The sequence below is a fragment of the Protopterus annectens genome, chromosome 8.part0 (genome assembly GCF_019279795.1).
Source record: "Protopterus annectens isolate FY-2018-M chromosome 8.part0, PAN1.0, whole genome shotgun sequence".
NCBI lineage: Eukaryota > Metazoa > Chordata > Ceratodontiformes > Protopteridae > Protopterus > Protopterus annectens.
This window is the reverse complement of record NC_056741.1, coordinates 1284508224-1284523607: the sequence shown is the minus strand read 5'-3', so window position 1 is coordinate 1284523607 and position 15384 is coordinate 1284508224. Positions and strand designations below refer to the sequence as shown.

At 41.3% G+C, this 15384-nt stretch overlaps 1 protein-coding gene across 1 annotated transcript in view; it reads right to left on the bottom strand.

Annotated features, from left to right (window-relative positions):
• Positions 1–15384, bottom strand: part of CIC (capicua transcriptional repressor) — a 1784113-nt gene that overhangs the window by 1332214 nt on the left and 436515 nt on the right. The window lies entirely within an intron of this gene.

The window sequence follows — 15384 nt, the reverse complement described above, 5'->3', positions numbered from 1 at the left end:
TACATGTTTATCAGGTGATGTAAAAATGGGCTGTCAATCTTGCCAAAAAAAAGTAAATAAAATTTAAGGGAATCCTGGGGTGTAGATAACACATCACTACTAGAAACTGCAGACAATTACTGAAGCCACATCTGAAGTGCTGTGTGAGATCTGGAAAGCCCACATCTGCATGGATGCTAACAAAAAGTACAGTTGTGTAAGCTGAACTTACTATAACAGTAAATGTTAAAATGATCACTGCTACAATAGCCTCATTTATATGGGTTATATCCTGCCAAAGATATAACAGCCAGACAGGTTCCAAAGCTTCAGGGCGCCTTCCACACACTCAAACTGATAGGCAGCTCAAGCTTAGCAGATCAAAAGACAAATTTGGGCACAAAGCCATTCAGAGCTTTCCCTCCAGCAGAGAGAAGGAGGCTGAGCCCTGCAAGAACAATGCTGGGAACAACAAGAAATAAAAGTCCACACCATAACATAAAAAGCACAGCTAACAACAAGGGGGATGGAGGGAGGGAGCAGCTAGTGCAGCATTGATCACTCAAACATCTACTGTTATGGTAAGTTCAACTGACACAACTGTACATTGTTCGTCATATTGATCACTCCCACAGTAGCCTTAGCTATATGGGTAGATTCCCCTAGCTTTCTACATTTGGGAAGTGGAAAGGAGAAGAGTCCAGCAGCCCTTGCAGAATGGTCCTTGCAAAGCCTGATCTGGACCTACAGAAGGAATCAAACTTATAGTGTTTGGTAAAAGTGTGCACAGAGGGCCAAGTAGCAGCCTCTAGAATACTTCTAGTATCCAATCCTTTCCAAAAAGTCATAAATGAAGCCAAGGACCTGGTAGAGTGGGCCTTGACCCTGCCTGGAACAGTTTGCTATGGTGAGTATAACAAAAGGTAATAGCCTTATTCAAACATTTGGAGAGAGTCTGTTTTGACAAAGCTTGCCCCTTCTTCTTACCTTCACAAGAAATGAACAATAGATCCGAAGACCTGAAAGATTTAGTTCTGTCAAAAAAGAAAGAGCTGTCTCTAGACAAATCCAAGACATGGAGTATCCTTTATCCCTCATTTTCTAGAAAGAAAATGGGGAGACGTACAGTTGGACAAAAGTATACTGGGATACCACTTTAGGCATGAAAGAAGGATTATTTCTCAAAGAAACCCTGTCCATATCGAAAATGAGATAGGGTTGACTCAGCATTACAGCTTGCAACTCAGATTCTCATCTTGCAGATGTCAGAGCAATCTGTAAAACTGTTATCCATGTTAAGTACAGCATGTCAGCCAGATTAAGTAGTTCAAATGAACACAAAATTAAGATCCCAAAGAGGGGCCACTGGCTTTCTTAGAGGCCTCTTACGGAAAACCCCTTTCAAGAACATTTTGACATGAGACTGCACTGAAAGAAGAGGATCCATGGGCAGACAAGCTGAAATGGTCAATAAATGAACCTTAATACATAAATAAGAAAGTCCATAGGATAGTAACTAACCTAAATATTGTAATGTCAGGAACAACTAGCCCTGCATGGGTGGGTGCTGGTTATGTTGTTGGTACCAATTAGAAAAAAATTCCATCTGCTAGTATACGATTTTTCTAGTAGATGGCTTTCTTGCTTCCATTAGTATCTGCTGCACGTCCTCAGTAAACAAGTGCCTAAAAGAAATTAAGATCCTGTCATCCAGGCAGTCCACTGAAGATGATTCATGGTGGGGTGTAACAAACATCCCTGTTCTTGTGTGAGTAGATCTAGTCTGTGATGAAGCTTGTGGTAATGGTCCCTTGTCTTTTCCAAAAGAAGGGAGAACCACAGTTGTCTGGGCCAGAAGTGAGTGACTACAGTGACAGTGGGGGATTCCCTCCAATTCTTAAGAAGTACCTTGAATATTAGTGAGAAGGGTGGAAAAGCATTCAGGAACATTACAACCCACGGGAAAGGAAAAGGCATCTGTCTACCAGGCCTTCTTGCATGGAGTCCTGAAACAGAATCTTGCCAATTGGCAGCTGAGAGAGGAGGCAAAGAGGTCTATCTTCAGGAACTCCCCACAGATGGATCAAATCTTTGAAGACCACATGATCTAGATTCCATTTGTGAGGGTCTGCTCTGGTCCTGCTCGGCTTATTTGTCACACAATTTTGCTCTGACATAAAGTGCAGTTGAGTGAAATCTTACCATAATGGTAGCTGTCCTTCTTTACACTGTTGCAGTATTCATCGTATTAGGGATTCCCTGCCAAGGGGGGTGCGACATCCGGCCAGTATACCAAAGCCTTTAGGGTGCCTTAAGCTATGTCGTATGTAACACATTTGCTCCTTGCATAGCATACAGTGTAAAGCTGATGTCTGAACGTACCATCCTCAGAACTGAGCGCCCCAGTAGGAATGCCAGACCAAAGAAAAGAAAAGGTAAGCAGTATATCCAGATGAAAAATGGACCAAGGGGTGGAGGGAGGGAGTGAATACTGCAACAGTGAAGAGAAGGACATCTACCGTTAGGGTAAGATATTACACAACTGTACTATGTCCTTCCATTTCACTGTTGCAGTATTCAGTACATTAGGGAGAGTGCCAAAACTCAGGAAGAAACTTGGGAGGAGGAAGGACCTGCAGAGCCCTCTAGGAAACCATGAAGGATGGCCCTAGCAAAACCAGCTCTAGCTCTGGAGATTCCATCCAACTTTTAGTGCTTGGTAAATGTATGTACAGAAGTCCAGGTAGCAGACTCAAGAATAGGGTTAATATCCAAACCCTTAAAAAGCATCTGAGGAAGTCACAGCCCTTGTAAAATGAACCTTAACAGAATAAGGAAAGCTCTTACCATGAAAGGAACAAAAAGAAATAGCTTTTGAGATCTAAAAAGAAATAGTTTGCTTGAATACAGCTAATCCTAAGGGCCTAGGATGACAGGAAACAAACAGCTGATCAGATTTCCTAACAGTCGTAGTGTTATCCAAATAAAATCTGAGTTGTCTATGCACATCCAATGTTTGCAGCACCTTCTCACTAGCAGATTGTGGAGAAGGGAAAAAGGTGGGCAAATTGATAGACTGATTAAGGGACATTCACCACCTTGGGCATAAAGGAAGGAATACTACGCAAGACCACCACATCTTTAAGAAACACCAAACGAGGAGGACAAGCCACTAAGGGTTTGAAGCTCAGACACCTGCCTGGCAGAAGTAATGGCCAACAAAAGAACAGTCTTCCAAGACCAATGCTGCAAGGAAGCTGAAGCTGCAACTCAAAAGGAGCCAGAGTCAATTTTTCTGAAACAAAATTAAAATCCCTGGGAGGAGAAACAGGCTTCCTGGGAGGCCTACTATGAAGGACGCCTTTAAGGAACTGCTTAGCCTCAAATCTAGAAGCTAAAGGAGGAGATAAAGGCAGGCAAGCAGAGATACTGAATAAGTGGGCCTTAACAGAAGAAAAGACCAAACCAGCATTGAGCAATTCACGCAGACAAGAGAGAACCAAAGGAACATCCACAGAAAGTGGATTCAGGTTTCCAGAAAGACACCAAAAAGAAAACCTCTTCCTCTTGGATAAATAGGATTTTCTAGTATTGGGCTTCCTGGCCTACTGCAGTACCCCAAGCACGTCCTCAGAAAAAAGGTGTCTATGTGGAATCAAAATCCTATCACCCACAGTGTCAGTTGAAGAGTGTACAGGTGGGGATGGACGAGAGATCCCTTATCCTGTGTGAGTAGGTTCACCTTGTGAGGTAACGTGATGGTTGCCTTGGTTAAATGCAGAAGAGGAGGGAACCAATGCTGTCTTGGCCAAAAAGGGATGACCAACAAGATTTTGGGAGCATCCTGCTGAATTCTGAACAGAACTTTTGGAATGAAGAGAAAGAAAGGGAAAGCATAAAGAAACATCCTCTTCCAAGAAAAAGACTGGGCGTTCATCTTCCACATGAGAAGACCTGGGACTCTGGCACAAAACAGAGGAAGTTGTCTGTTCAGAGGGGAGGCAAATAGATCTATTTGAGGAGTACCCCACTGGTGGACAATGACAAGAAACACATCCTTGTGAAGCATCCATTCATGGGACTGAGTTAAGAACCAGCTCAGAGCATCTGCCACAGTGTTTTAACCTGAGGGAATGTAAAGTTACTGTTAATACTGGACAGCAAGACCCCACACCAGGACTGCCAACTGGCAAAGATAAGATTTTGTACCCTGCTGTTTGTTTACATACCACATCACTATTGTTGTCTGTAAATAACTTAAGAGGTCTTGGGGAGAATAGAGGATGAAAAGCCTGAAGTGCCAGCAGAAGAGCTCTCATCTCTTTGATACTGATATGCTCTTTCTGCTGAAGAGGCGACCATACCTCCTGCACCTTTAGGGAGCCAAAAGCTGCTCCCACTCCCCATTCCACATCTGAAGCATCTGTGAACAGCTCCTGAGAGGGTACAGGAGGATTAAAAGGGAGCCCTGGATTTAGAGACAACTACTGGATCCACCAGTGAAGTTCCTTCTTGAGACAAGGTAGAAGAACTTCAAATTCTAGGGGATGTGCATGTTGAAGCCAAACTGACTTCAGAAACCACAGAAACTTGCTCATGTGGAGTTTGGCCAGAGGGAGCATAGGGATGGTGGATGCCATGAACCCCAGAGTTCTCAAACTCCCTGGCCATAATACAGGCCAGAGGAAGAAGAGTTTGAAAGAAGGAAATGAATTATCAAGGCCTTGAGAGGAGGCAGGGAGCCAGCATAGGCACTGTCTGGATCTTGCACCCCAGAAAAACATGGTCCTGAGAAGGAGTCAGAAAAGACTTTTTGAAGTTTGTTGTGAACCCCAGGCTTTGCAGAAGGGAAATGGCAAAAGAATTTGCAACAGGATCTCTGGAGAGGAAGCCTGAAAGAGGCGGCCATCCAAGTAAGGAAATACTTAGATCCCCTGAATCCTGCAAAAAGCAATTACAGGAGCGAGGCATTGGGTGAATACCCTTGGGGTAGTGCAGAGGTCAAAGGGCAAAGCAGAGAACTGAAAATGCAGGAAGCAACACAGAAATGTAAAAACTTCCTGAAAAGGGGATGGATCAGGATACGGAGATAAGCATCCTTGAGATCCAGAGCACCATATATGCTTGAGGAAGCAAAAGTGGAAACAAAGTCTAAAGGGACAACATTCGACAGGAAGGGTCTAAATTAGAACACCGAACTTTCAAAATTTCGAGTGTTCTAATATCGACCCATTTTCAGCGAACGTTGAAAATATCGATGAAACAGAAAACTGAACTTTTTCCTAGGGAAAGAATTTGGCTGTCCGTTTCTGTTGCTTCAGTATTTTCAGCTCTGTGGTGGAAAGTTAAGGGTCAGGTTCAAGTAAGTGTACGATTGTGTGGACGTGAGGGTTAGGGCGGGTTAGGTGAGTTAGGGTGCGGGTCAGGTAAGTGTGCGATTGTGTGGACGTGAGAGTTAGGGTGGGGTAGGTGAGTTAGGGTTAGGGAGCGGGTGAGGTGACTGTGCAATAGTGACAGACCTTAGGGTTAGGGTTAAGCTAAGTGGATAGTTAGTGTTGCATGTATAGTTTAGTGTAGGGTTAGGTGTAAGAGTTTAGGTGTATGTGTGTGGATTGCTGTTTTTTTGGTGTGCTTGTGTTGTGTGTGTATGTGTTTTGGAACAGCAAATGTTTTCCCTAGGAAAAAATTCGCTGTTCTGTATGTTCGATGTTTTAAATTTTTGATTAATAGGGTTCGATATTAGAATACTCGAAATTTTGAAAGTTCTGTGTTCTAAAATAGATCCGACAGGAAGACACCTTCAGAAAAGTGTTTAGATGAGAGCAGTCTAGAATTGGTCTCCAAGTACCCTCTTTTCTGGGTACTAGATACAACCTGGAGTAAAAACCCCTCCCCCTTTGGGACACAGGCACCTTTTGAACAGTACTCTGAGTCAAAAGGTCCTGAAGCACCTCTGGAAAGAAGCAGAGGTGTTCCTGAATGTGCTGAGGAATACCCATAGAAGGTGGAAGGGATTTCCAAGCCACAAAATAATCCTGATGAATAATGGACAGGACCCAGGAATCCTGAGTAAACTGTAGCCAAACAGGAAGAGAAACCGAGGTTAAGAGAAAGAGGAAAGTGACTGGGATGAACAGGATAGTCAGACAGCACCTAAAAAGGAGACTTCTGAGGCACTGAGTTCTGAGTAGCCTTAGAAGGAGGAGCTCACCTGCCACCCTTTTTGCCTTTAGGAGGAGGGTGAGATTGCTTGCTAACAAGGGGTGGCTTATTGGGGTAGTTTCTCTGAAATTTATGCACAGGAGAAACAAACACATATTTAAGTTCCTGTAAAGCCTTACCCTTATCCTGAAGGGACTTAAACATAGCAGCAGCAGCTTCACCAAACAAGTGTTTATTATCAAGAGGGGCATCCATCAACTTAGCCTTAACATTATCAGGCAAAGGTTGAAGCTGAAGCCAAGAATACCTCCTCAGCACTGACTCAAAAGCAGCAGCCCTAGAGGAAGAATCTGCTGCATCATAACTACACTTGATGGAATGATGAGCCACCTGGAAGGAAGTTCCTAACAGCAAAAGAGCACAAGTTCTACCCTCAGAGACTGGAAGATCAGAAATAAGCTGAGAAGCCTGGGATAAGAGAGCCAACAAGTACCTGGACATATGGATCTGATAATTAACAGCCCTAAAAGCCAAGGTAGCAGAGGTGAAACCTTCTTGCCTAGCCTTTCCATGGTCCTGCTATCTTTATCAGAGGACAGTAACTTAGGAGAAGGAAGCAATTGAGAGGACTTGTCAGAGACTACAGACACTGCCGAGGGATCAGCAGAAGGACACGTACAAAAATTTGCAGTCCTCAGGCACCCTATAGAAACAGAATCTATCAGGTTTCTTGGGAGCAGGGGACAGAGTCTGGAGCCTTAGAAGCATTGTCATGGCAGTCTTTATGGGGAATTTGTTTCCCACACTGACTTTTACCCTTTTTGGATGACATGAAACCCCACAAGCAACAATAAAATGATAACTAAAAAAGAACTCCAAATGGGCACTTATCTGAAACGGCTTGGTGAACCAGCAATGGAATGAATGTTCAGACCAACGATCAAGCAACAGCATTCAAACAGGAGGCAAAGAAGTTCTCAGTTCTGAGGATGGTATGTCTGGAATCACCTTTATGTCCATTCTATGCAAACAGCATACACATTATGTACAGCATACCTTAAAGCAACCTAAAGGCTTTTGTTTACTGGCCAGACGTCAAGCTGCCCTTGGCAGAGGATCCCTTATGTAATGAATACAGCAACAGTGAAATGGAATGACACTGTAGGATGCCTGTAGAATTAAATTGTGCTGTGAATCTATATCCCAAGCTAACATGGCTAGTCTGCAAAGGGGAAACAACCTGATTCCCCCTTACTTTTGATGTACCACATTACTGTGTCATTGTCTGCAACCACTTAAAGAGGTCCCAAAGACCAAGATGGTTCAGACAGTGGAGTGCTTTGATCACGGCAAGCATTTCCAAGACATTTACTTGCTTCCATATGTCTTTGCTGTCCCACACTCCTGGACTTTTATCCCTCCTGAAATTGTTCCTCAAGCAAAGTCCGAAATGTGTGTGGTGATTGACTGCTTTGGAGTAGGGAGAGAGATGGGGAGACCTGGATTTAAGGTGATCTGTTGTCTACATGAAATAAATTCTCTTCTGACAAGCTCCAGCACTGGGATTTGAGAAGATAAAGGGTGCTGGTGCTGGAACCAAAGAGATTTCATATACCACTGTATCTTTCTCATCTGTCTTGCCAGGGATATCATGTGAATCATAGAACCCATGAGACCCAAAATCCTGAGGTATTCCCTCGCAGTGACCAAAGTCCGATTGGAAAACCTTAGAAATTCCTCTAGATATAGATGCATTTTTTTCCTATGGAAGAAAAAGAAAAGCTCTTTGAATTGAGGTGCCAAGTTGACACCCCAGGAACACAATCCTGTGTGAAGGAGTCAAGAAAGACTTTTGAATGCTCCCTTGGAATCCCAGCTTATGTAAGAGATCTCACACCCAACAGTAAGATTTCTGACACTTAGAAAAAGACTCTGCAAAGAAACGTCTGAAGTCTGAATAGAAATGTGATAAGCATCTTTTAAGTCTAGCGTTACCAGGAAACTTGAAAGAAAAAGAGGAGGCAACAGGTTGTATCATTTTGAATTTGGGAGCTATCACAAACAAGTTTAGGAAAGAAAGATCCAGAGCATTTTCTTTCTTTGACACTAGGAAAATCCCTGGATAAAACCCTGTCATCACCTGGGAAGAAGGAACTAGTTCAATCACTTCTAAGAAGGAACTAGTTCAATCACTTCTTGAGACAGCATGTGATGAAGAACAGGTAGAAGCAGAAGAATCTGATCATCTGGAGGAATGACCCCCTCGAAAAGAGGAATTTTCTCCCACTGTCATCTATAACCTTGATGAACGATTTTCGGAACCCATTTGTCTGAAACAATCTGTTGCCAAAGAGGAAAATGGAGAATCAAATTTTTCTGGAAGAAAGAAAGGGACCAGGTTGGAAGGGGGGGTTCACAAGATCTCTTGAATCATCATTTAGACTTGTTGGGCTGTCTTTTATCTTGGGAGGTTAGAGACTTCTTTTTGGAACTCCCTGACATTTTGTTATCTATTCTGTTTTGCCAAAAACTGGATGAGGAGACAGAAAATCCCTTGTGCAACTTGGAAAAGGAGGGCTGAAAAATCTTAGATTCCCTGGATCAGCTTGCCCCTTTCATCAGACATTTTGATCACTTCTGCAGCATAGGAGGCGAACATTAAATCTCTATCCAAGGAAGAATTTAAAATCTCATTTTTAACATCATCTACGAAATTCTAATAATGCGGCCATGCAAACCTCCTCAAAACAGTATCAGTAGCCAGAGTCAATCATACACTGCAAACAATGAGTATTGACCTGTGCAACAGAAGAAACCAAGTTATTTAAAGCATATTTTTCCTCACAAGAAGAAAATGCAGATAAAACATTCCTCATGCTTTCATAATTTATCAGAGCAAAGTAACTAACACATGAGCCTGACAATTCAAAATTCTGAAAATCAAAGTTGCAAAAGTATACACTTTTTCCATACCTATCAATAATTTTCCTATCCTTATCAGAAAGAGGAGGATTGTAATTAACTATATGCTTAGCAGCAGTGGGTTCAAATAAAGTTACAGCTGCTGGGTCAGGTTTGGGAATAGTGTACAAAAATTAAAAAATTAAAAGACTGAATAAGTTATACATCCATTCTGCATTTTTAGGGGCAGCTGACTATCAGGAAAACTGCAGCCAGTAACCACACACACAGACACACAGACACACACACAGACACACACACACACACACACACACACACACACACACACACACACACACACACACACACACACACACACACACACACACACACACACACACACACACACACACACACACACCCTCTAAAGCAGACAGAACCGGAGGAATAGGCATAGGTTCTGGAAAATCCTTCTGTACCAACTTACAGTATTTCCCAAGGGACTGAAAAATCTCAGTGTTCTCCCATTGAAAACACTGGAACATTATAGTAGTAGTTTCAGAGAAAGTGAAAACCCCACAAGGAGAATCAGAAACTGAGATCTCCTTGAGTCTGAACCAGAAATCTAAGGAAGAGATCCTGTATCTGTCCTTGCATCTTCCTGTTCAGACTTAGAATCTTGAATCTCTTAAAAGAAAAAAGGAATCCCTCTTTCTTTTACCAGAAATTACTTTACAAGAAGGATCAATAGCCTGAATTAAACCCTGACCCAGATCCTGTAAACCATTCCTATCCAAAGAAATTTGAGAGAAGTAGATACATGCTTGGTTTTCTGTTTCTTTTTGACAGGACAAATTAGACCATCTGTGTTACTAATGGAAATAGGAGCTTCCCCAGGTAAGGGAACAGCATTTGGACACAATACAGAAACCTTTCCTGTTCCCTTTCCAAGGATCGACAAGAGTGGCTCTCCTTTGCCCACTGAGGGGATCCCAACAGCTGTAGCAGACATGGCTTTCTCCCAGTCCATAGTGAGTGTAGGTGCTACACCAGACGGATTCAAGGTAAAGAAAGAGTAGCCTAAGGTTAAAAAAAAAAAAAAAAGGCCACAGCAGAGCCTGCTGTGGTAGCAAACGTCATTTGCTTATTTTTTTTTTCCTTTTATGGCTGGAAGAAGGACTAACCATGAGACCAGTGGCTCGTTCCATGGTCAATCCAAAAATGGTGCCGCGTTCCCAGGGAAAACTAGCAGCAATTACCACTAAACACTACCGTACATGAAAGTTACTTTTTTGACACAAAAGCACAGTAAAAATCACTTTAAAACACTATTCCAGCCCCTTAAAAGAAAGATGAACACAATTTCTCCATAGAATTTTTTTTTCACTTACTTTACACTACTTTTACACAGACAGGAAAAAACAAGTGCTCCATTTAAAAATATATTACACTCTCGAGACAGTCTGTTAAAATAAAACACTCCTAGCTTTAAAATAACTTTCCTGAAGAGGAAAGTAATAAAACAGCAACAAAATTAAGAAACTTAAGTTTTTTTCTCCAAAGGGATTTTACCTGTCCGACAAAGGAAAGCACAAGACAACCACTGATCTTTGAAAGCCTCAGAAGACTGTACTATTTGGAGACAGAAAAGCTCTGAAGAGCTTCATGTCCAAACTTGGCTTTTAGTCAGCTCAGCTCACATTGCCTTACAGTTTGGGTGAATGGAAGTTCCCTGAATCCTTGGAAGCTGTCCTGCTGTTATATGTTGGCAGGATATAACCCACATAGCTAAGGCTACTGCAGCAGTGATCAAGATGATGAACATAAGAAGCTGTGCAGAGAGCAGGGACAAACATGGGAAGCAGTCTGCACCAGAAAATGTGATGGCGAGTAATCAACGGAAGGAATAAATGAATGAAAAATAATTGAAGTACCTGAGAGGAATTAAAAGAGTTCCATTTTAACTGAATATCACATTAAAGAACACAAGTGGAAGATGTACCTCAGTTAGCTCAGGTCAGCGAAGTGTTACAAAGTGTCCACACCCCAAAAAGACAACACTGTTAAAGCACAGAACAGTGTTCAGCAGAGAATGCAGAATCAAAGACTATGGCAAGATTCAAGCATGTGCGGAAAAGATGGTAGGAAGAAGGATACTGGATAAAGTACTGTAGCTCAGAAGTATGAAAATCAGCAGATGTTAGGTCTGACAGATCAGGTAGTCCTTACCTGCTAAGAAATCCTCTACTTCCATATCTTAGCCACTTGTGAAGCTGTATACCACCTACATATCTCAAAAATAGCAACATATACAACCCCTATGGCAATGTTATATATTACCCACAATGCACCTTACTATTCACTAAATACATAAGCAGTATTTCTTACAGCATGATTTCTTACACAATCAGTCCACTATGGCTGAAATGTCTGTAACATAACCTGCACAAACAGTTTTCAAACATAGTGTTGACATGGTGAAGTACTTTCATGTGAAAAATGACTGGATGTCTGAATGAGGTTCTTTGACTGAAGATTCAAAGATGAAAGTTAACAGAAAAGCATGCTGCATACAGAGTGGGGTTACACTTTTTAAAATTCATGGCCTTTCAAGTAAGATCAAGATACTATCTAAGTAGTAAGTCAGAAGGTCAGCCTCTGGGAGGGTTCACTCTAAGCATGGTCAAAATCATGACCCACCCAGGAATTAAAAAAAATAGATATGATCTGAATTTACATGTGAAACAGCTGCATAATTGATTACATCAGAATGGACTTTGTGCTGGATGCTGTTATCCATCTAGTTTACTTATTGTCCAACAACAGGTAGACACAACATAATACCAGACACATCAGCTTATTATTCCCTTTCATTCCATTTCACAAACAGCCCTGCCAAGTTCCCGACAAACACGTAATGCCCTGTTTCATTACTTGATATAGTTTAACTCTGCCTCCAAAGCAATCGCCAGTGACTACTTTCAGTAGTGCCAGTCACACATGTTTGGGGATGGGGGTAATGCCGCCAGCTGAACTGTAACAATAGGTTGATACAGGCCTTCCTTCCATCAAAGGCAAATGAGTTCTGTTCTCTCGTTTCTCAAACAGTTAGTGCACTACCCTTTTCTGTAGCTGTTAAAAGAGGGAGGGCAGCCGTGGAAGAACTGAACCAGTAAATCATTCCTTGCCAGGTTTTTCTTTTTAGCAAAGGTACATACAGTTATAGACTATTAAATAAAAAGCTCACAGAACAAAAGTGTGGGGACTTTTTTTTTATAAAAAAGCTTACTAAGGCTGAAGCAGAAACAACCAGAGATGGATGGATGGATGGATTTCAGATAGTTTGTAAGTAACCTTTCCCTTTCCGAGAAATTTAGCACTAAGTGTTTCAAATAAGAGCAAAATATATGCAAGTTTGATGGAAATGTGTGCATACTGTTGCATCACAAATGATTAAGACACTAAACAATGACATGTAAACACACTATTACACAAAAAATGATGACTTGTCTACCTAATGCAAAACTCTAACTTTGTCACGACTGTAATTTGTTACTGGCATTCTAACCTTCTACCATGCTTTCTTGAAGTTATCGATCACCACCAGTGAAGTACCTTTTATCCATATATAATCCAACATTTCTCTGTGTTATTTCTTGACCTAAGCATAGAAGACAAGGACTTCTGCTCCAATCCAATCTTCACAATTTCATTCCAACAGCTAAAGCAACGCATTTGCTCTGTCTTCACCCTCTGCCTACTGCTTTGTCTGTCTAATGTGTATCCCATGCACCCATTAAGCATACCTCTCAACTGAACAGATTTTCACATAATGTCCAGATTTTTGCCTCATATGTTTGCTTTTCATAAAATTGTGGTTTTCTGGCAAATTAGTGGGACATCATTAAAGACTGAAGTTAGAAAATAATGGCAGACATTTGATTTTCAGACTTCATACCCTTCAGAAAAATTCATGCTAATGCAAAACCGGGTTATTCTACCAACTTTCTAAGGCCGTAAGAGCAAATTGTCCCTATTTTGGGGCCTTTGTCCCCCTTTTACTTAAGGCTTTGTCCAGATTTCTTGCTCTAACAGGTTGAGGGATATGCCATTAAGTGTCCCCCACCCTGTCATGTTACTATCAGAGGCTCACTGCATGTATTCATCCTCCTTCAACTATATTAAAATTACATATGTATGGTATTTACCTTACTGAAACCCCTGCCACTCTCAGCATGCACATACTTACTCAAACTCCTCTCCTGATAAATACTTCTCTCTTTTTAAGGTCTTTATACTATTAAGATATTTGAAGATTGCGTCCCCTGTTTGAAAGGTATTTTTATTGAGTTATTTTAATGGCTGTTACATACTCGTGTTGAAAATCTAAACTGATGTGCTTTTTTCTGTGCATATATCAACAGAATGGTGTCTCTTTTACATCTACTTACTGAATCATCGTTTCCTACTGATACTGCTCTTCTTCCTTTGGCACTGCAGCGGCAGTGCTTCATTAAAGTTTGGCCACTTGCAACTGTTAGTATTAAGATTTGAGGCCTCATTATTTCCAGCTGTATGTTTAGAGTTTATTTGTTGACTCACCTGATTTACTTTTCTGTTTACAGAGATGATCCCACAAGGATCATGGCTTATTTTCAGCAGAGACCCGAAAAGGTATTTGTACAGGCTACATGCTGATGGGGCTTCTTTCCTAGCCATCTATCTTCCCCAGTTTGCAACACTAACTGCTGCTGAATTTATTTACTTCACACTCAGGTTCAAATATCAGTCAGTCAGTCTGAAGACGATTACAAACCAAGCCAAAAAAACGTATTCAAAAGTTCTCTGCAGTTTCAAGGAGGGCAAAACAAATTAGATCAGGGGAGAACTTGAATCTGCCCATAGAATTGTTTAGGTTTACGTTAAAATTGGGGTTACTCTCTTGACATATAATGAGGGATATATTGGGATACGAATCTATCACACCAATGTGTTTTATCTACTGAAGAAGGTTTAATTCCTGTAACTGGGAATTTTTGCTATCATTTGTTCTGCATAGGAATAAACAGTTCAAAGAGTTAGATCTTTCATGGTTCAAAAAGCTAGACATAGATCTCCACTGAGGAATCTATGAGACCGAGTACATAGAGAGAGAGAGAGAGAGAGAGAGAGAGACGCCTGCCAGTCTGTCCTAAGAACTATGATTTTTGAGGCCTCTGATCTTTTTAGTTATGAATTTCAGTGATATGTTTAGACAAATACATGCCAAAAGGTGCATTACTTTCAATAATGGGTCTGATGAGATATGACTGAAGAGGAAAGTAAAACTTATTTGTATCTAGTGGAGATGCCTTTGGAAATTAGATGAGCCAGACAGAAGGTTTTCTGAACTACTGCAGAGATGTTCAAATGATAAGGAATCATCAACAAGAGTGCCTAGATTCCTAACAATGGCGTCTGACCCAAGGGGTGTGTCACCTATATTGTATGTGAAAATGTTTTGTGTACCAAAATGAACAAGACTACATTTTTTCACATTTCATTTCAGACCACTGTCTCCTTCTACTAATTGTTAACATGGTCTAACCCATGATGTAGCAACTGAGTCAGTGGGAGACTGATTAACAACACCAAATTTACATTCACCTCCAAACTTAGACGACCATAAGACAGGAGCGTTGGCCTGAAAGTCTGAGAAATGCATGTCAAATAGGCAAGGGGCCCAACACTGAGCCCTCTGGTATACCACTGGTAACTTTTTTTTTTGCTTTCGAAAGTGGTACCTGTGACTTTAACCACACAGCTAACTAGCTGTCAGATAGAATCTATCTATCAAACAACATACGGATTTACATTCAGATTTACAAGTTTGTCAATAATATCTGCAATAGGAATAGTGTCAAAGGCCTTGGCCATGTGTAGGTATGCTGTATTTACTGCACATCTGCTATTCACTGCTTCATATTATTTTACAAAGTAATGAAAGAGGTTGAAAATGCAAGACCTTCCGTTGACAAAGTCAAACTGACTAGGGTCCAGGGTTAAAAGATTTGCCGTGTGTCAGTTAATGAAGTCTGAGATTATATACTCCATGGCTTTACATACGAGGCTAGTGAGACCAATAGGTCTGTGGTTAGGTCACCCTTGTGTTACGCCACTCCAATGGCTGTTCTGTGCAACCTGGGATATTTGTCATGGCCCATGGATGAAGTACTCAACTTTAGAGATGACTGATAGAAGTTGTCTACAGTAATTAAAGAGGGCAGCTGGAACTGTGGAATAGATATAACTTTGGGTGGTGAAAATTTGCACTAAATGTGTCAGCTAAAACATTTATTTCTT